General features: G+C 43.0%; 1 long non-coding RNA gene across 1 annotated transcript in view; it reads left to right on the forward strand.

Moving 5' to 3' along the window:
- The window catches only part of LOC106821434, a 99,344-nt gene that overhangs the window by 28,044 nt on the left and 51,386 nt on the right, over positions 1 to 19,914 (forward strand). The window contains exon 2 of the long non-coding RNA XR_001395732.1: positions 5,064 to 5,102. This is a non-coding gene — a long non-coding RNA (uncharacterized LOC106821434). The remainder of the gene's footprint in view (positions 1 to 5,063; positions 5,103 to 19,914) is intronic.

Here is a 19,914-nt window from a genome sequence, read left to right on the forward strand (position 1 = left end):
GCTCGCTAGTCCGACGGCCCAATAGTCCGAAAGCCTACTAGTCCGAAAACCCACTAGTCCGAAAACCCACTAGTCCGAAAGCCCACTAGTCCGAAAACCCACAGGGGATGGGCTACCGATCTATGGTCCTTATGTTTAATTATTTAATTAATTATTTTTTTATTAATTAATCAATTTTAAATTTGAATTTTACTTTTTAATTTTACTTTTTAATTTTAATTTTTGCCTGTCTCGGAGATTGGGTGATTTCCATTTCGCATTCCGATCTGAGAGGAAACGTAATTCGGAAACTAGTTGAATCCGGTTTCGCTGTCGAGTTTGAGCTGTGAATTATTGCTAGGCAAAACAAATGAGCAGTTTTCAGTAAATGCAACTGATACTATAGGTAATTCGTAGGGTTTTCCAGCGTGCTAATACCGCATTAGAGGTAATTTATTTCATTCAGATGAGAAATTAGTGATATTCTATTCCTTTCCAGTGAGGCTGAGAGGGGGTCTGGGTGTCCTATGTCCCCAGGGTAACTGCCGCGAAGTACCCTGGGTACGGTCCGGTCATACCGAAACGGTACCCTTGGTAGTATCTAATATTGCCGGAACCGTACTCGCCTACTCCACTACGAGTCTATGGAGTCGCTACGCCTACTCCCTAATCCTTACCAATACCGATAGTTACTCAGGGGTTACGGTCCGGTATACCGTTCCAGGTATACCGGACCGTCGTACCCAGGCGTACGTTCGCGCAGATACTCGGGGGACAATAGACCCTATCAGCGGGAGTGAGCATGCGAAGTCGCACGTTAATAATAAGCCGCGCTTTCACATCCATCAAGCTTCTTAATACGCTCTTGACACATGCAATAATGTTTTATAAAGTTGTGCTTCGCGATTTCTCGGCGCGTGTAGTGCATATTTTAACAGCACGAGATCATAATTTTCGTGTTGCAATGACTCTGCATATTGCGCCCGCAGTTGAGGCCTGTAATGTTATAGAAGAAGAGGGAAAGGAGAAGATGAGATGGCAGGGCGAGGAGGCGGAGGAGCAGACAATAAAAATTATATAGAATGCGGACTGATAGAAGACCGAGAAGGGTGTGATCGAGAAGAGCGGAGAGAGACTGAGGGATAAGGAGAGGGAGAGAGAGAGGATGACGAGAGAGAGAGAGAGACGGGGGAGAAGTGCGGAGAAGGCTGGAGAAGGAACGGAAAGCTGATAATATGATATGATAGGTGTGAAAGGGTGGAGGAATTGCCCGTCTCCGGCGGTGGCCGCATCCACTCACTATCCACATGTAGATTCCGAGGCAGGTTGTGTATTAGTGCCGAAACAGCCATATGATTATGCGGTTAAATGTATCGAGTCAACGCAATAGTAATAAAGGATGGGAGAGGAAATATTAGCGAAATGAGGCGGAAGATTTAGTGCACGCCAGCGAGTAATCAGGTCATCATTTACTGGCGCTCTGCGTAAAAAATGACTCTTCCCGTTTGTAGAGTTCGTTTTAGCGAATCACATTGCTGATTTTTCATATTAGAGAAAAAGATTAGTCCAGATGTAAGTGGGCGCAAATGTAAAGCGTCGCTTTACTTCACGATGTCAAAGCGCCGGGCCTTTTTCCATGGGCGATATGGCCGCGTGTGAGAGTAAACGACCGATAAGTGATATCGCGAGTGAGTACGTCCGTTATTGATTAGTGAAGCAGATATAGGGCGCGCTCGCTCTGTATTATATGCTACCCAATTAAGTGATGTGGAAAGAGCTGAAAATTTCAAGTTTGGTTCCTTGCGCCGCTCGACGATTGCAGTGGACACAGGCAGTGGGCCCTCGTGTTATAGGAAACGACTAGAAGTAACGACCGCGAGTTCCCTATAGCAACTTTTATGTTCCGCGCAATTTTGATTATGTTAGTCTGTGTCATACTTGCGACCGTCTTAGTCTGTTGCGGCTCTTGCAACCTTTTACAGGCTTTTACAAGCAGAGCGGGAACAGAAAGGCCATTTTCGAGCGTATAATGCTACAGCAAACAGGGATAGTCATATTGACAAAATCTTGTAGGGCGCTGCAAATGGGTTTAGGAGTTTGCAGAATCGTGTTGAGTCTTTAAGCTTTATTATGATTCGATACCTGTAAAGGAACGAGCTAGCCTTCTGCCAAAACAAGATTGACTGATGTTGACAGACATATTTACTGCGTTTTCTCTCACCAGGACTTCCGTACCAGCAGCGAACGCTTGAAAATTTCGGTAATACAAACTCCGTTGGATCGAAAAAAAGTCATGTTTGAGAGCAGAATGGCCAATAAGACTGCTTTCCGGGGTGCGACATCCGTCTGAGCAGAAGGATTTGTTCACGATAGTGCAAGCTTTGGCAACAGATGCGTCACTAGTGTATGTCAAGTCGTTTAGTCACATGTACAGAGATCTACGCAGTGCCAAGCGGCAATTGAGTGTAAGCGGAAGCGAAGAAGGGAGAGATACCGAAGTCTGCAGGGTATTGAAAACAAAGCGACTGAATCAAAGGATAACGCGATGAGAATAGAGAGTATGTGTGTACGCGTGGTTGTGTGTGTGTGTGTGTTGTGTTGTTGTGTGTGTGATGTGTTGGTGTGTGTGTGTGTGTGTGTCGTGTGCGTCGCCGGCGTGTGTGTTATGGTGTGCTTCAATGAAGAGAGAGAGATAGAGGGAGAGGGGGAAGAGAAAGACGCGTCCGTGCGTGCGTGCGTACGTGCATGTGTGGGGTATCGGGAGGGGGGAGAGTGAAGAAGACATGCAAGACTCTTAAGAAAAGTGTATATCGTGATCCTTATTAATCATATATCGGTTCTGCAATTTTGATCGTCTGTCTGTGTGTTCTTATTTCATCAATATAGGTAGGTACAATAAACATTGTATAAACTATTTTGAATTCTCGTAAATTCATTTTCCGAGTGTCGAATATATATATACATAATTTTGATTAAATTATAATGATTTCATCATTGATGAGAAATGGAACTCAGACAAACTCTCTCTAGTAAGGAGATTGTAATGTATGACGTACGTATGCGCGTACATAGTCTCTCTCTCTCTCTCTCTCTTTCTCTCTCTCTCTCTCTCTCTCTCTCTCTCTCTCTCTCTCTCTCTCTCTCTCTCTCTCTCTCTCTCTCTCTCTCTCTTTCTCTCTCTCTCTCCGTCTTCATATCTTGCTTGCTTTGCACCATTACACCCGTGTGTACGCACACACGCTCGCACGCACGAACGTGGCCTCTTCTCCTAGCTCTATCATTTCTTACATTTTTTGCACACCCCCTCTCCCATACACTTTTGTTCTCTCCATGCGCAACCCCCTCTCTCCTCAATGTGAGAGGAATTACCTCAAACATCAATTTCTATCATATGCTCTCTGCTGTGGTTATACCTTTAGAGAGCGCGCATACATGTAGACATACTACCACACTACACTCCCACACACGCAAGTACGCGTGTGCGTATGCATGCACGCACGCACGCACGCACGCACGCACGCACGCAGGAAGCTACGCACTTACGCACAAACGCACGCATAAACACGCGTGCCCACTCGCATTTACGCAAGCAACGCACCCCTTGGACAGACGCAGTTGCACACACACACGCACATGCAGTTGCGCGCACACACACACACACACACGAACACGCACGCACACACGCGCACCCACCCACATACACACACAAACACACACGCACGCACACACACGCGCGCACGTGCATGCATTCCCGTGCACGCACGCACGCCTGCCCGCGCGTGCACGCATCTACCAACACATACGAGCTGAGCTTGCTGCTGTAATTAACGGTAGCAGCGCCAGCAGCAGCTCCCAGCCAACAGAGACAGACAGGCAGACCCTGACGTCTAACCTTGAACGCTGCCGCCCAAAACCGTGCTAGCGAGAGCTGTTGCGCCCCGCGAGAAATACAAGCCGATGGAAGGAGTTAATACGGCCGCGCTGGTACGACGAGCAAGAGCCGAGTCGGGCGCGTTTTCCATTTCCATCGTATTACGTGCACTCCAAGTCGAAGGAGATTAAGGCTCTGCTAATTGTAGACGCTCTCGTCTGTCTGAACCCGGACATATCGCAATGAGAGACTGTAGGAGCGCTGCGCGGAGCAGGCAGTGAGAGCTGACTGCGATAGAGCCGCGCAGGATTCGCAAGGAAACATAAGCCGCTGTAATTACTCTAATGTGCTGCTTGACTCATTATTAAACCAAACGTTGCCGATATGACCCGCGAACAAGAACTGACGTCGAGTTTTGAAGATCGACCGTGCATGTACGCATACGCGCGCGGCGGCGGGGGGGGGGGTATTTATTTTACTGTTGTATGTGCTCCTATGTATACGAACTTGCATATGTAGAAAGATGGCTGCAAATCGTTGGCGTTAGTTAGGCTCAAGGGGTCGTTGTCGTATCAGGTACTACAGATATGACCCTAACACTAACCCTAACCCTAACCCTAACCCTAACCATAAACATACCTCATATAAAAATATAGACATAATACTAAACAACCTAAAACTACCTCGGGTACATATCTGTAGTACCTGATACGACAACGACCCCATCTGCGTTAGTTAGTGGAGAAGCCGCGAGTAAACGTAGAATTCTATCTTGCATCACATTCACATATGATTTCATATTCTCACGAGCGAGTAGAACATGAACAGCACTTCGCAGAACTTTACCCAATGAAAGAACTGTGCAGTGCAGGGACTACTTGTTATGCAGCTGAAGTGCTGAGCATTTCTGAAATAAACTATACACGCATTCAATTTAATTGACGGTCGTTGCCGCTGATAAAGCTGCCTTTGTCAAATGTAACAGAAATTACGTAGAAGGATCGACTTTATGTAATAAATTTGTACTAAAAGCCCATGTTTTAGACAACTTGCATTTATGCTACCTAGCCAGCGTTACATAAATCGTATTATTTTATTCATGGAAACCAATTTTTCTCTGAGATACTAGTAGGTGTTAGTTCTGTACAGTGCGTTTCCTCTGCATGATCATGTACTTGCAGATAATAAAATGTTGTTTGATCTTTTTTTGCAGCAGATGTCAAGATACATGAGAAATGGATATCAGGAACAGGTATGTTCACAATAACACTATGTGTGCTGTGTAGGGTGTCGTTTTGTTCACCTGACCCGATGTCATTTCCCAACTCCCTAGTAGATATATCTATTGTCCAATGCTAGATTTCGTATTCGGCAGATTTCAGATGAGGAATACCGTCTTAAATTGCGACCAGATAAAAGACAACCACTCAATATCGCTCTCACATCTATTACTACGTGACGACACAAGGGGGGTTTCTCACAATAAACCAGCATACTACATATTTTTCACAGTAGCTTTGACAGTGAGAACCTTTATGATATATCAGTCGCATGTAATGGTGCTAAAATGACATCAGGTCTGTTTCACTATTATACTCGAGTCTATGAATATGTACGTCTTCGGGGACAGAGACTACAAAAGCACCACATAAACATTACGTAAATAGGCTCGTTCGTCATATTCCTCTGTGTGTAATCGGAAGTATAGAGCAGATCAAATGCCTCATAGAGTTTCTAGCTGCAGATAATGCCTAACAAATGCATTAAGGGCCTCATGGAAAAGCACACCTTATCGGGTAGGCACGGTAAGGCACATACGAAACTGTGTACGAGAAATTACACAAACGAACAGTGCCACGAGGCTACTGGTGGGCGTTCGTAACCATGTGGGTGGTGCGTATGACGTCAATTGACAGTGAGGTAAACTGAATAACTCGCAAACGAAAGGCTTGTTGTCAGACACATCGTAAACGCTTGTGACTGTTATAAGTCTGAAATGTCATGACTTTTGACTTTAAACGCGGAACATTTATATATAGTTATGCCATTTTATACTTATGATATTACTAGCTGGGTGCCCAGCGTTGCCTGGGTTCATTTCGTGACCAAACTATGATATTGACATGTGTCAAAACAAAGCAAAACAGAAATACTGCGTCAACTAATACTGTAATTTTACAATCAATAAATTGGAAGTAATTTAACGCGTTTTGGTAAACGATATTAGTTTTTTGGCTGTTTTCGCAGAAAATATTATATATATCATAGTTTTGTGTATCGTATGCTGTGAGACTAACTCTATTGGAGGAATAAAGTATTATAATGAACCTTTACCTATCGTATGCTGCCGGACTAAAACCCATAAATAATAAACAAAATAATAAACAATATATTGAAGGCACACTATATTATAATAAAGCGTCATCTATCGAACGGTGCACTACTAAACGATATATAAATATCACAGACAAACTAGATTTTTTGACTTAGCTTAATCTATCTTATGCAACTAAACCATATTTAAATATTACACTCATGCAATAGTAGAACGATAAGTAGATAGGCAAATAGTATAGATTGATTAAAGTCGTTATCGTATATTAAAAGGTCTAACTATATATTTATCGTGTTATTATTACTAATAAAATATATGGGTATATACAGTATGGAGAGCAAATGTTGTGGTCTAATAAAAAATTAATTAACTTAATGTGCAAACGAAGGATGTTCTGAAAATGTAGCATACCGACGAATAGTTTCTCAGATATAGACGAACGTTGCATGATGCTCACGTGTCTGTTTCTCTTCTAGTGAACGTTAAGCCCGGCGCACACGTGAGTAATTTTAATCAAGTAAAATGATGCATGCGTCAAAATACTCACGTGTGCGCCGGATTTTCGTTGAGTTTTCAGACGCATGCATCAAGAAACTCAATATCAAACATGTTTGATAATTTTTGACTCATGCGTCAAAATATTCACGTGTGCGCCGGATTTTCGTTGAGTTTTCAGACGCATGCATCAAGAAACTCAATATCAAACATGTTTGATAATTTTTGACTCATGCGTCAAAATACTCAACGTGTGCGCGCTAGCTGCGTAAATTTACTCAACACTTGTACTCACAGCGCATGCGTTTAAATCATTTTAAAGATGACTGCGCCCAGTATTGGCTGCGCACAGTCACGTGATCTACATTACCACTTATACCTTGAGTAATTTTACTCACGTGTGCGGCGCACGCTGAAAATATTTCGCGTGAGTATTTTGACGCATGCATCATTTTACTCACGTGTGCGCCGGGCTTTAGGCTCCACGGTACTGTTGTCACTAGGGCAACAAACTGATGTTAGCCGGTTTCCCGCAAATCTGTTACTTTATTGGCTGATTCGGCTTTTCTGTGTTCATCCGAATTTTGACGTCGCTAATAAAAATCTCTTTACCCTAACCCCGTGTACTTGCACAGTCTCCGTAGCACGGAGAGAGATAGAATCGGTCCGGTAGTTCATGAGGAGTTTGGTGAGCAACGCACCAACATTCTGCTTATTGTGTAGATATAACTATTTGTGGTGTTTTTGACAACGGGTCCCTGCCACACAGACACGTAGACCCTCACGCACGCACGCACGCACGCACAAGTATCCTGGATCATTCTGGAATCCGCTTTGGACCTGTCAAAGCCTGGCGAAATTCAAATGTGCATGACCTTGGCAGGGCCGTTTTGTGCTCAAACCTTTACGTCATATAAATTTAATTGCGATTGTTTTTTTTGCATTTTACCGACCCTCTTGTGTCAGTCAGCACCTGTTTCTGCAGGGGGTGGTCTGATGAAACTTTAATGGAAATGTTATTGATTAACGAGTGCATTAGCTGCCGCCGACTTCGGTAGTTAGTACCTATGCCCACGCTGGCTTGTATTAGAAGCCACGCTTATATAAAGGTGTCATTAACATCAGCGTTGTCGTCCATTTCTTCATCGGCTGCGTATACTATGTAGATATGTTGGGTGCGACAATTACCTCCCATTGCACTCTTTGTTACACAGCTTTGTTACGACGTTGAAATCTATATATATAAAGCATTTCTAATTAAAATTGTTATATGAGTCATATGATATCGATGGAAACCCCAAAGTAAACAATTTAGGAATAGTGGCTTGATATATTATGTAGTGCAGCTATAAACGCCAATGTGGACCCTGGTACAGTACAATAAAACAGGCCTAATGGTGTGTAGAAGACAGCATAACAATTGTAAAGAAAACTTTTATTAATTTGGCAATTAAAATTTTAAGTATTTCGTTGACGGGAGCAAACTGAGTATTTGTAGAGGGCGTGGCATCTCTTGCTGAGTAACTATATGGTTGTCTCTCATTACCCATTGTCATTCCTTCTGTCTCACTCTCTTCTGACTCGGACCCTTTATCCACGCATCACTCTTTCTCTCTCCTCTTGTCTGTCTCGCCGACCCTTGTACTTTACTCACACTTTCTACTCAGTATGTTTTTCTTAGACTGCTCTCTTTCTCATTCTCTTACCCCGCCCCTTTCCCCCTCTCTCGTTCTCTCTCTCTCTCTCTCTCTCTCTCTCTCTCTCTCCATTTTGCTTACTGCCTCCCTCTTTCGCTCTCTCGTGTGGGTCACTCTTCTTTTACTTTCTCATTCCCATTTTTATCTTTTACTAGCCTCTCTTCCTTACCTGTATCCAAATCTCTTTCTCCCTCTTTCTTTCTCTCCCTCTTTCTTTCTCTCCCTCGTTGTCTCGCCTCCCTACTTTCTCACCTTCTTTTCCGGCAATTTCGTCTTGGTTTCGCACTATGTATCACATCCGTGTAACGGTGTTGTTATTACATCTATTTAATTGCCAGATGCTGATAACTGGCAGTGCTTCTACATAGGAGCCACTTTTCGCCAAAGTATATCGTTAGAGGGTTCAACTCGGCACATTATTTTATGATGCTATCTATACTAACATTTCCGGTGATTGTTCCGACAAAACGGTTGGTCACGGGGCTGAATATTTATCCATATGGCAGAGATGCCAACCACTACGATTTATCCGTATTTTATACGAATTTCTATTCCCTTTGCACCACTACGACCAGTTTGTATCAAACTACGAATTTCACTGTGATCGGAAAGAAAAAAAAATGTTGACATTTTTTTTCGATTTATTGTAATTTTTGACCATCAGAATGCAGGAAATTTCATCTCAGAATCAAAAAAATTTCCGGGGGGCATGCCGGACTTCTTTAGCAAACTCGGGTCACTACGTGACCCTCGAACTACTAATTTGATGGCCAGAAACTACAGATTGCTTTAAATATGTGTTGGCATCTCTGATATGGGGTAACGTGATCCGAGAGTGTCGTGGGATTGGTACCGTTGGCCTCTTGAGGTCGCTGGATGTCACAGGAGGTCGGCGGAGGCAAAAAACAACAATCATTTATTGCTAAATGAAGCCAAAAATGCTCCTTAACTGTAGGTCATAGGAGGTCGTTCCTCTTTACCATCTTTGAATTTACACGAATTAACTAAAGCGAAATAAAAAATACCGAGTTACAATATGTATTTGTTATGGGCGACTTACACAGTTGCATGCGTGCTTGTGCTTCATTGTTTCGTTAGACCTTTAATTTACTGTAACTAGTGAAAGGAATCATTTACTGTACCTAGACTAGCTCCATGCGTCGTTGTGTATCAACCTTGAGGGTTCGGTCATATGGACCTTAACATTGGGAGTCAGTCTACATCGTATCATCTAAGTATATAGCCCACTCATGCAACAATGCGCGCTAGCTTCGTTAAATTACAAGTGATTAAAAGACGCATGATTCAAAAAGCCTGTCGTTGCAAAAGTGGTGTCATTGGCGCAATCACATCTTTTTCCTATAATATAGTGCTTCTTAGTAATTTCTTGGTAATTCTAAGTTCTTAGTAATTTAGTTCTCTGCTTCATGAGCGTGGGTATGGAGGATGAGGTTTCGCCGTGGATGCTTTCACTAAAACAGGTGTTTATAAACGTGTTTTTGGGCCAATCACATTCTCGGATCAATCATGCGCAGTTAATATTCATAAAAAATTATTCATTAGGATAAATGAGCTACACGTAAAATGTTTTGCCCTAGACATATAAAAACCTAAATAAACATTAGTGAAAAGTCTATCATAAAATTATTAGCTACTCAATCATTCACATGGATTAGGGTAAAAAATAATCTTTAGTAATTTAGTGAGCAGAGACGTTCAGCGTAGTGTTATTAATTACAATAAACATTATTAAAAACATTGCCGTTTCTCCACAAACGTAGCATATTTTCACGGAAGTCCTCATTGGCATGTGTGGAATGAACGCAGACTATTGCTTCGTATTCATGTTATATCGGTGTTAATTTCACTGTATTTTCATCTTTAATAATTACTCTATTGTGATAATAGTGAAGTTATAAGTGAAGAGTAATTTTCTGTAATTCTGGGAAAAAAGAGGGAAGAGATGTCAAAAATACACTCACGATTCTATGCTACGTGTGCGTGCGTGTGCGCGTTTGTGTGTTTGTGCATGCGCGCGGGGGTGCGTGGGTGGGTGCATGCGCGTGCACGCAGCTGTGTCTGCATGAGCTGGTCATGCGTGTACCACGTACAAGTTTTCGTAGCGTTCGGAATTGTGTCATGCCTACCTATTTGCTTTTATGTCACTCGTCAATCTGCACAAATCTGGCGACGAGATGGAAAAAGCTGACAAAAATCAGTAACTGAAGAAGCCTATGCCTGTTTTGAAAGCTCATTTGCACATCATAAGCCCATTATGCCTGCTTGAAAAAGGCATTTTCAGCTGTTATGCTTCCCATCTTATTACTCTTACCTCACGCCTAGCTAATAAAACCGATCCTGTGTAGTTTCGCGGCTGGCAAATGCCTTGCAAAATTCGAGGGTTACGTCTCCAGACCGGGTAAACACGTTGTTAGCGGAAGAAAAATCGGCAAAATAGAGATAATTTGCATGCGGCAGAAATAAGAACAAATAAAGTGGTTCCATGCTGAAATTGCACATCTTAGGGATGAGTGCAACACCAGCTCGTAATGTTGACTTTTTGTGGTGATTATATGATTACCTTGGAATCGTGTTATAGGTAAGAGAACACATTGTGCACTCGGCTCTTGTTGCAGATCACAGCACCGTGTCTGTGTGAGCGCAAATGTATCCGTAGGAAATCTGCTTAACGCATCCACGTGAATAGTGTATCATTTACTAGCGTCCAACCAGTAGGCTGTGGATATGACCCAGAGCGGAGTTCGTCAGTCTTATGTATAGTTGTGCCCTAGCTGATGATGTTATATTATGGTTAGGGTCTAAGCTCCAGTAGGAACAGTATTGTAATTAGGGTGCACGCCTCAGTAAGATCTGTACTATGGTTAGAGTGCAAGCTTCAGTAATATCAGTACTATGGGTATAGAGCAATATTCAGTAAGGTCAGTATTATAGGTATGGTCAGAGCTTAATGATCAGCATTAAGGTATCTTCAATGATTAGTATTTTAGGTATAGTCAGAACTTCAGTAAGGTCTGTGTAATAGGTATGGTCAGAACTTCATGATCAATGATTATTATTTTAGGTATAGTCAGAAGTTCATTGATTAGTATTTTAGGTGTATATAGACAGAACTTCAGTGTTCAGCATTATGGGTATGGTCAGAACTTCAGTAATTAGTATTATTATGAGGGTTAGAGCTTCGTGTATAGACGCTACTAGCGGAATTGTTCCTCATGCTTGCCTATTTGGTTTTAATACTACAACATCATAGAGTTGGTTGCAGTTTTTGTATTTATTTTAATTCAAATGTAGTTTAACAACGGGCCAGCATAATATATTGCCTATTACATTCGCAATAGATTTAGCTAGGTTATAATGCTTCTAATGGCTAATCATTCGGCGTTCATGTCTTTTAATTGCAACACGTGTTTTCTGCAAGTGATTTATATTGTACATTTAATGCACCCATTGCTAAATGCTACCAGAATATCTGTTCACTGATTCTGCAACGAACCCTTAAAACAGTCACGGTAGTAACACACTGGACCTCACAGCTCTGGTTCGAACTGCTGAAGTTCACTGAACATTGGTCATGCAGACATGGCAGGCTTCAGTGCATGCATCTTGTCACAGCTTAGGCTTTAGACCCATATCACTGGAGCGGGAGATTTATTTACAAAGTCGCTATTTCGCTCAGGAAATTTTAAGCTTTGTAGGGCTTCCTTCCCCGCATGAACAGTTATCAGTCTTCCAACACCTCGGATCTGTAATCTCAAAAGGAAATATTCGCCAACATCAAATTCTAGCCGAATCCTTGACGTTTTTATCACTCTGGTTTGAGATAGAATCACTAGAATGGCAGTTGACTTTTGGTTTCAATGTCTCTTTTCGTTCGTCATATATGTATACGTAGTGGGTTACAAATTTAAATCAAAACCATACAGTCGAAGGGTCCATAGTTATTTAGTGATATTTTGCATTAGTTGCGTTACTTCCTAACTCTTACAGTTTAGTAATAATCAAAATAGAAAGCGACTCCATCATAAAGCTCGCTGACTGCACCATATGAGCTGATAACCCGCCATTGTGCGACACTAGGACGCACAGTGACAGCCATGAGCAGTAGATAAAGCTATGATACGGCAATTGTAAAAAATAGCATTTTTTATAATATCCGAAATAATATTTAATAGTCAAATTTATTATACATGTACTTTAAATAGGGCAATTGCTTCTGAATTTAATGATAAAACATTAAATATGTTTTAATCATGTAATATCATTAAGGTACAAATTACTAATTGTTGTTCATATGCATTTTTTATTTTTCGCAATTACCTGATAAGGATGTAAGATTACAGATAGCTATTATTGATAAAACACGCTTTGTCGTTTGTCAAATTGACAATAAATTGTTGTCATTCAGTAGATTTCAAGGAATAATATATATGTATATTAATTAAGATTACGCTTTACCGCCTCATGTGACCTGTGTGGTTGTGCGGAAAAGGCTTATGACCTCTTGTGCATTAAGGTGATAAGAAATTTGCAATTGCGTTTTACCTAACATACACGTCATCAAAACATTGAGTAACTATAATGATTTGTATCACATGCATAATTTATCATTTTTAATTAATATGTGCGGAAGGCTGGCCGTTTTTTTTCAAGATTTCCAATTGTTCCCTGTTGTAAATGACTGGATATTTAACGCGACATCTTCGCTGAGCGCGTCTAATGCGGAAGCCAGTTAATTATTTGTTAATTAAATCAATTAAATCTCGCCAGCATTCCGTCACTCCATCACTCCCAAAGGGAAGTGGCCAGCTGGCGACTGTGAAATTAAATCCACTTTTCTATCGATTTTTTCCTATTTCAGGATCCCAATTTTCCTCCAGTCACTCGGTTTTCGAAAAGCAGCTTTGATTTTGTCTGGTAACCACGGCAACGAACTCTTTGCTGTTTTGTAAAAGTCGAGTTCTCAGCTCAGTCGTGGTTAGCCGCGTTGTCGAGACTTCTGCGATTGATTGTGGGTTTGTGGCGCTCATTATACGTCCGACTGATTAGTACCCTGGGTCTCAAGGAACATGTTTAGGCAGGCGTGCATCTGGGTGAGGGCCAGAGTGTGTGCGAAAGTGACACCGCGTGATTAAAATCATTAGTCGTCTGCATCGGCGGCTGCCTAACGACCAGCGGCCAATCAATCACGAAGCACGATGGCGGACGACGAGGTAGGAACCTGCTTTTTTGTTGCGTAACACATCGGGTGGGTCAGCCGGACCCCCAGACGCTGTCGATATGGGTGTAGTCGGAGTGTTCTCGTCATGGCTTATTCGCGGCGTACACATGACTGGCAGTCGGCGTTGCTCTCGAGTTAATAGAAATGCAGCGTTTAGAGGAGAGAAATCATGTCAATTTATGTTTTTCCCTTCTTTGAAAATTATGTAAATTGAACATTTTGGCCCAATTTGCACCTCCGTAGCATGGTAAATTTTGCTTTCTGTGCTTATGATAGTCATAGAATTAAGGCATGCGTCCGTATGTGCGTATGTTGGTGTGTGCATGTATGTGCGTGTGTGTGCATTTGCTATGAGGGTGTGTGCGGGTGCTTATGTGTGTACATGCGTGCGTGTGCATGTATGTGCGTGTGTGTGCATTTGCTATGAGGGTGTGTGCGGGTGCTTATGTGTGTACATGCGTGCGTGTGCATGTATGTGCGTGTGTGTGCATTTGCTATGAGGGTGTGTGCGGGTGCTTATGTGTGTACATGCGTGCGTGTGCATGTATGTGTATGTGTGCATGTGTGCATGTGTGCATGTGTATGTGTGTGGTTTTATCTCTGTATACCCGGAAAGAACCACATGTATACATACATGTATTTGTCACTCGGATCTAATAACAGCTGAATCCACCTAAATACATTCAGACTCGCATTGCCACATTTATTCGTTTCCTTTTTACTCATCCAATTGAGCGCTAATGAATGCGTAATTAAGACTTAATTAAGATAATCAGTTCAAGTTACTAAACATGAACGAGGCTGAATAACGCGAGCAAGCAAATAATTGTGTGAATACTTGCGGCATGACGGTTTTTGCATTTCCTCGTGTATAGGGAGGGGGCTTTAATCAAACCACAGTATTGATCACTTGCCGGAAGCTTAATATCACACACAAAAGCAGTGAGCCTGTTTTAATTTTTGTAATTTGTCGACTCCGGTTTTTGGAATATATGACTTATCATATCTGCCGAAATAAAATAAAAACACATACACACGCACACACACACGCACGCACGCCGCACGCACGCACGCACACATACAAACACATCAGGCAGTAGCCGACCGCAGACGAAAAAACACATGGCGTCTTTCTAATACAAATTGATAGAAACTAAGCATGAATGTGCGATTATTTGCGATTACAATACAACATGGCTGTGTGATAAAGGCGGCTGCTCATTCTCTTGAACTGTATACAGAACGTTGGTCAAGCAGCGGCGAAAACTGGTTGGTTTCAGACGCTCTGCAGTGAGATTGAGCGTGAGCACTGGCTGTTGAAGATGGAATTGGGATTGGGTGTACATGTATACGCGTAGCATGTCCATTCTATGTAGCGGTGAGGATTGCGTGTCATTACGTGTAGTAGGAAGGATAACAATGGCTCATATGTAAATGCCGCATACGCATACTTCAGACATGAGATCATGCGAGGTAGGAGTGAGCTAAAACCCCAAAATTGTGCATACAGTTATGTAAATAATAAGACACACACAGACGACTACAGGCACGCACATGCGCACACAAGCACGCACGCCAGCACGCACACACACACGTTTATGTGTGTATGTATGTATGTGTATGTATGTGTATGTGTATGTATGTGTATGTGTGTGTGTATGTATGTGTATGCCAGGCTGTATGTGCAGTCAATGAAGCCAAGGGTCTCAGGTGTTTGATATGACGTCGGCCACATGGGGGGTTGTCCAATAACACTGCAAACCCCCGCGTAGGCCTACTAGTCTGTTTTTCCGTGCACAGAGATAGATGTCTGACTGCAAATACAAACGACTGATTTATCAGCTGTACCCGCGCGCTGATACAGCACCGAACACATCTATACACACACCTCTTATTTTACCGTGATAATCCAGTTTTTAAGAATGCACCCGCAGAATGCTTGCACTTGTGGGGGTCTGGGGAGATTTTTTTGCTATGGCCTGTCAATGAACTGCCTGTAAGGAGAGCAAAAGGTGACTAAACGGACAAGCGAGTCTAATGTAATATTGATCCACTGTCTGACATAAATTATGCAATGACCGATGCACATCGATGAGCTGATAAACCCCACACGCGCTATGCGAATGGTCTGGCAGTGAGGGAAATCAGAAGGCAATCTTAAAAACGCGAATGGGCGACTCGACTACGAGACGTTTAGTAGCATTTTAGACTGAGAGCAACCCGCTGCACTGTATCCGGGAGGATACGCTGGCAAAGATTGAGAGACGTTTCGATTTCCTAATGGGTTTTAGCATTAGAAACGTCGATTCTATGTGCAGACCGGTTGACCATCGGCTTGAGATAAACTAGGTTTGCCTGGTAGGCGCCTTCTGTGCGTATAGTCAGACACGCAGGTAACCGAGAAGTGATGAATATTGATCGGCTGTGTGGCATAAATTATAAAATAACTGCAGTCCAACTGCAGGCAAAGTCACCAGCCAGTGTGCAGTGAGTCGCAGATGGATGGGGTTAGTTACCGCGTGGACCAGTGCGTTTTTGTCACACCGACGTGGTATATACACGCTCGCACGCACGCACTCGCACACGCGCCCACACACATACGCACACACAGACACGCATATACAGACAGACGCGTACACCCACATGCACTCACGCCGAAAAGAGAGGTAGACGTGGACACAGACACATCGACAGACCCAGACCCAGACACATGCAAGCCCCAGACACAGACACACTCGCGGACCCAGACACAGACACAGACGCAGACACAGAAACAGACACATGCACAGCCCCAGACACAGACACATACACATGCACAGCCCCAGACACAGACACAGACACATGCACAGCCCCAGCCCCAGACACAGACACATGCACAGCCCCAGCCCCAGACACAGACACATGCACAGCTCCACCCAGACACACGGAGACACTTCACGACCCCAGACGCAGATACAGACACATGCAACAAGCCACAACCATGCAAGACCCAGGCAGCCCCACTACAGACACATGCCCAGCCCAGACAAGAACAGATACATTCCAGCCCCAAGACACAGACAAGCACATGCACAGCCCAAGACACCGACACAGACACATGCACAGCCCCAACCCCAGGGCCGTACTCAATCTGTGGGGGCCCGGGCAGTCATGTGGGGCCCTATGTCTTTATTTTTCTGCACTTTCAGCTTGAATTTCAGAGAGTATTCTAATCGTGTTCAACGAATTTAAAAGTCACTTCGATAGCGAGAATACTGAGTTACCAGTTCTCTGTGGCTCATCAGTAGTTTCATGGATTTTTAATCACTGATTTTTTGAAAGCCCTTTCACTCGCTACAACTCTGACCATTCAAAAAGAATAGATTCCCAGAGCAATGTTCGGTATAATAGGGAAACGGTCCTTCCTGACAGCAAAATTCAGCAAGAAACAGCAGGGGAAACGCATATCACTTCAACGTTACAGCAAAATTTTGCTGGATCCAATTACGGCATTTTTGATAATTAGATCTCTAAATGTGGCCCAAATTGGGCCCCGGCACGTTCCCCTGTTGCCCCGCCTTGATCCGCTAGTGCCAGACACAGCACATACACCATAGCACACCCCCCAGCACATCACAACACAGCACAACACAGACGCAGACGCAGACACGAGCAGACACAGAAAACAGACACAGACATAACGCAACACAACAGACACAGAAACAGACACAGACAACAGACTAGACAGAAACAAACACGACCGTCGGCACCAATCACTCGACATGACAACACAGCACATCGCACTATACGCACAACCAACTCACGCGCACAGTAGTCATGTCCTGAGCTCTGAGATGAGTGTGCACTCCATAGTCAGGTCCCACAGCGGCCGAGTTGGATGATATCATACACTCGTGCTCATAACCGTGTTGCTATATTATGTACACTATAAATGCTGGCCATAATAAACTGGACCATCTACCCATGGGACACGTGACACAATTGACTGACATCTTTCATGTGCTACTCAGCACCTCGTATAAGAAAATATTTGCACTTCGTGTTTGTTATATAAAAGCACTGTTGGTAGCAATAGTTGAGTGAGATGACGCGACGGTGGCAACAGCGCAGAACTTGGGCTGGACGAAAAAGACTAATTGTTTTTACGATATTGTTTTCATATGTGCTACACCACGCATCTCAATCTACTTACGCACGCACCACAGCTGCCACACGCACAGTACGCCCACCACGCACCGGTAAATTCATTCACTGTCCGGTTTTGCGAAGCGTTGATGAAATCTTGACCACCCTTGAATACTAATCGGAAATCATATTCTTTTAAGATAATTTGAATGCAACCTTAAATAATGTAAACTGATTTTTTATACAGTTTAGATTTTGACACTTGTAGACATTTTGAGATACAAATGATTTATTCGCCTTTTTATCCGAATTACTTGCTTTACAGCTATTACCCAGTCCAACATTATAACGACCAATTGTGTAATCACAAACTGCTATGACGAAGACGTGCAGGTGCGATCGGATGCATAGATTGCTACAAACAGAAGTTAATAATCGACAGGAACTAGTAATACGATCAGGGATTCATTGTCTTATCGCTCACGGTTCTCCGGTGCTTCCTTTTGCTTTCCTTGAAAGCCACCAAACTGTACACCGAAGCTAACTGTTTAGTGTCGGAAACGATAAGTTAGAGAGAAAATAAAAAAGGACAAAATATTTCACCCCCTCTCGTTACAATCAAAAATCACGACCTCGATAAATTTCCGCGTCTTCACATAAATAACTGCAGTCTGGCATTTTTTTTTACTGCTTCGTGGTATACAGAGGCAATCTGAGAAGCTCGGGCAGAGGACCAGGCAGATCCTCAGCTTTATGACTGAGTTATAGCTACGTAAGCGTGAATAGTTCTGGATTCTGGAATGGCTGTGTGCGAGCTTGGACGCCCGCCATCATCCGACGGCTTCCCTCAACAACTGTACCACGCTACACCTCTCTTATAAGGCGTCTTATTTAGTCATCTGTGTAATGATTTGATTATTTTGGTCTCTGGAACAGAAATGGTCGACGTGCTTAAATACTGAGCGGAAACACTGATCACACGTCCAAATAGTATAACGAGCGCTTCTTGTGGTAGGTACCAAATTTTACTTTATAGGAAATAAGTGAAAATATTGTTAACATGGCCGTTTTCTTCTCGTTTACTTGAATCGGTGGACGCCATTTCTTTAGCTGCCGCTCGTCGTGCTCACTTGTTTTGAACCATTTATAGCGCAGCGAGTTTGTTGACACTTTGATTGACACTTTGCCATATTAGCAGTCCACTGTGATACTGTACTAGTGGCTGATAAAAATGAGTGGTGTTCTGTGTACATAGTTAAGGAAATATGCAATATGCCATCCTGCCCGTACGAATTAAAGTCAATATGCCTATGACCATAATTTCATTGGTGCCGGTTATGAGACATTGCTATCGTAAAAGTACATTTTGGTGAAAATAATTATATGAAGACATGTGCTTTAAAGTTAGTAACGCAAATCTCCGGAATATTGGTGTCCCTTCTCGTCCTTACTCGTAGAAATGGCAGCTAGTTAATGATACACTGTGGTGCGATGTCGCTTGCATGCACCTGTTGTCAATATATTGAACGAAACGCGTTCGTACCCGCCTATGAATTGAAACGTGACATAAAACTTCAATACACATGTAAAATTTATGCGTTGCACTGGAGGTCAATAAATGTTTCCAGAACTCGACGTGGTTTATTGTCTACAGCAGTCCTCGCTTCCTATGCCCCACGCAGAAATTTAACGATCTATGGTTGGCGCACACAATTTGATCCCAGCCGAGGCGGGCCGACGGAATTTTTTTGGCCTTGCCTACATCTGAACTGTCAATTACCCAAGCCAACGCAGCTCTAATATCTGATGCTGGTGAAATGAGAGAGGTGCAGAAATAGCAGCATGTGTGACTGCATATGGGGCAGGCTGCTTACATTCGCCTTGCTCATTTTACGCCATCCGCCCGCTCATTCCACTTGTTCCGACGAACAGCTGGGAAGATCTGTCAGAATGGCAGGCAGGCTTTAAATTTGATTTTTTTTTAAACATTTCTAAGCGAGCGACCGAGTGAAATGGTGGCCGGGCATCTGCTGTAGATTTCTTATCGCCGTGTACTTCTCTCTCTCTCTCTCTCTCTCTCTCTTCCCCGATCTCTCTCTCTCTCCTCATCATCTCTCTCTCTCTCTCTCTCTCTCTTCTTCTCTCTCTCGTCTCTCTCTCATCTCTCATCTTT

Source organism: Priapulus caudatus, unplaced genomic scaffold (genome assembly GCF_000485595.1).
Source record: "Priapulus caudatus unplaced genomic scaffold, Priapulus_caudatus-5.0.1 Scaffold73, whole genome shotgun sequence".
NCBI lineage: Eukaryota > Metazoa > Priapulida > Priapulimorpha > Priapulimorphida > Priapulidae > Priapulus > Priapulus caudatus.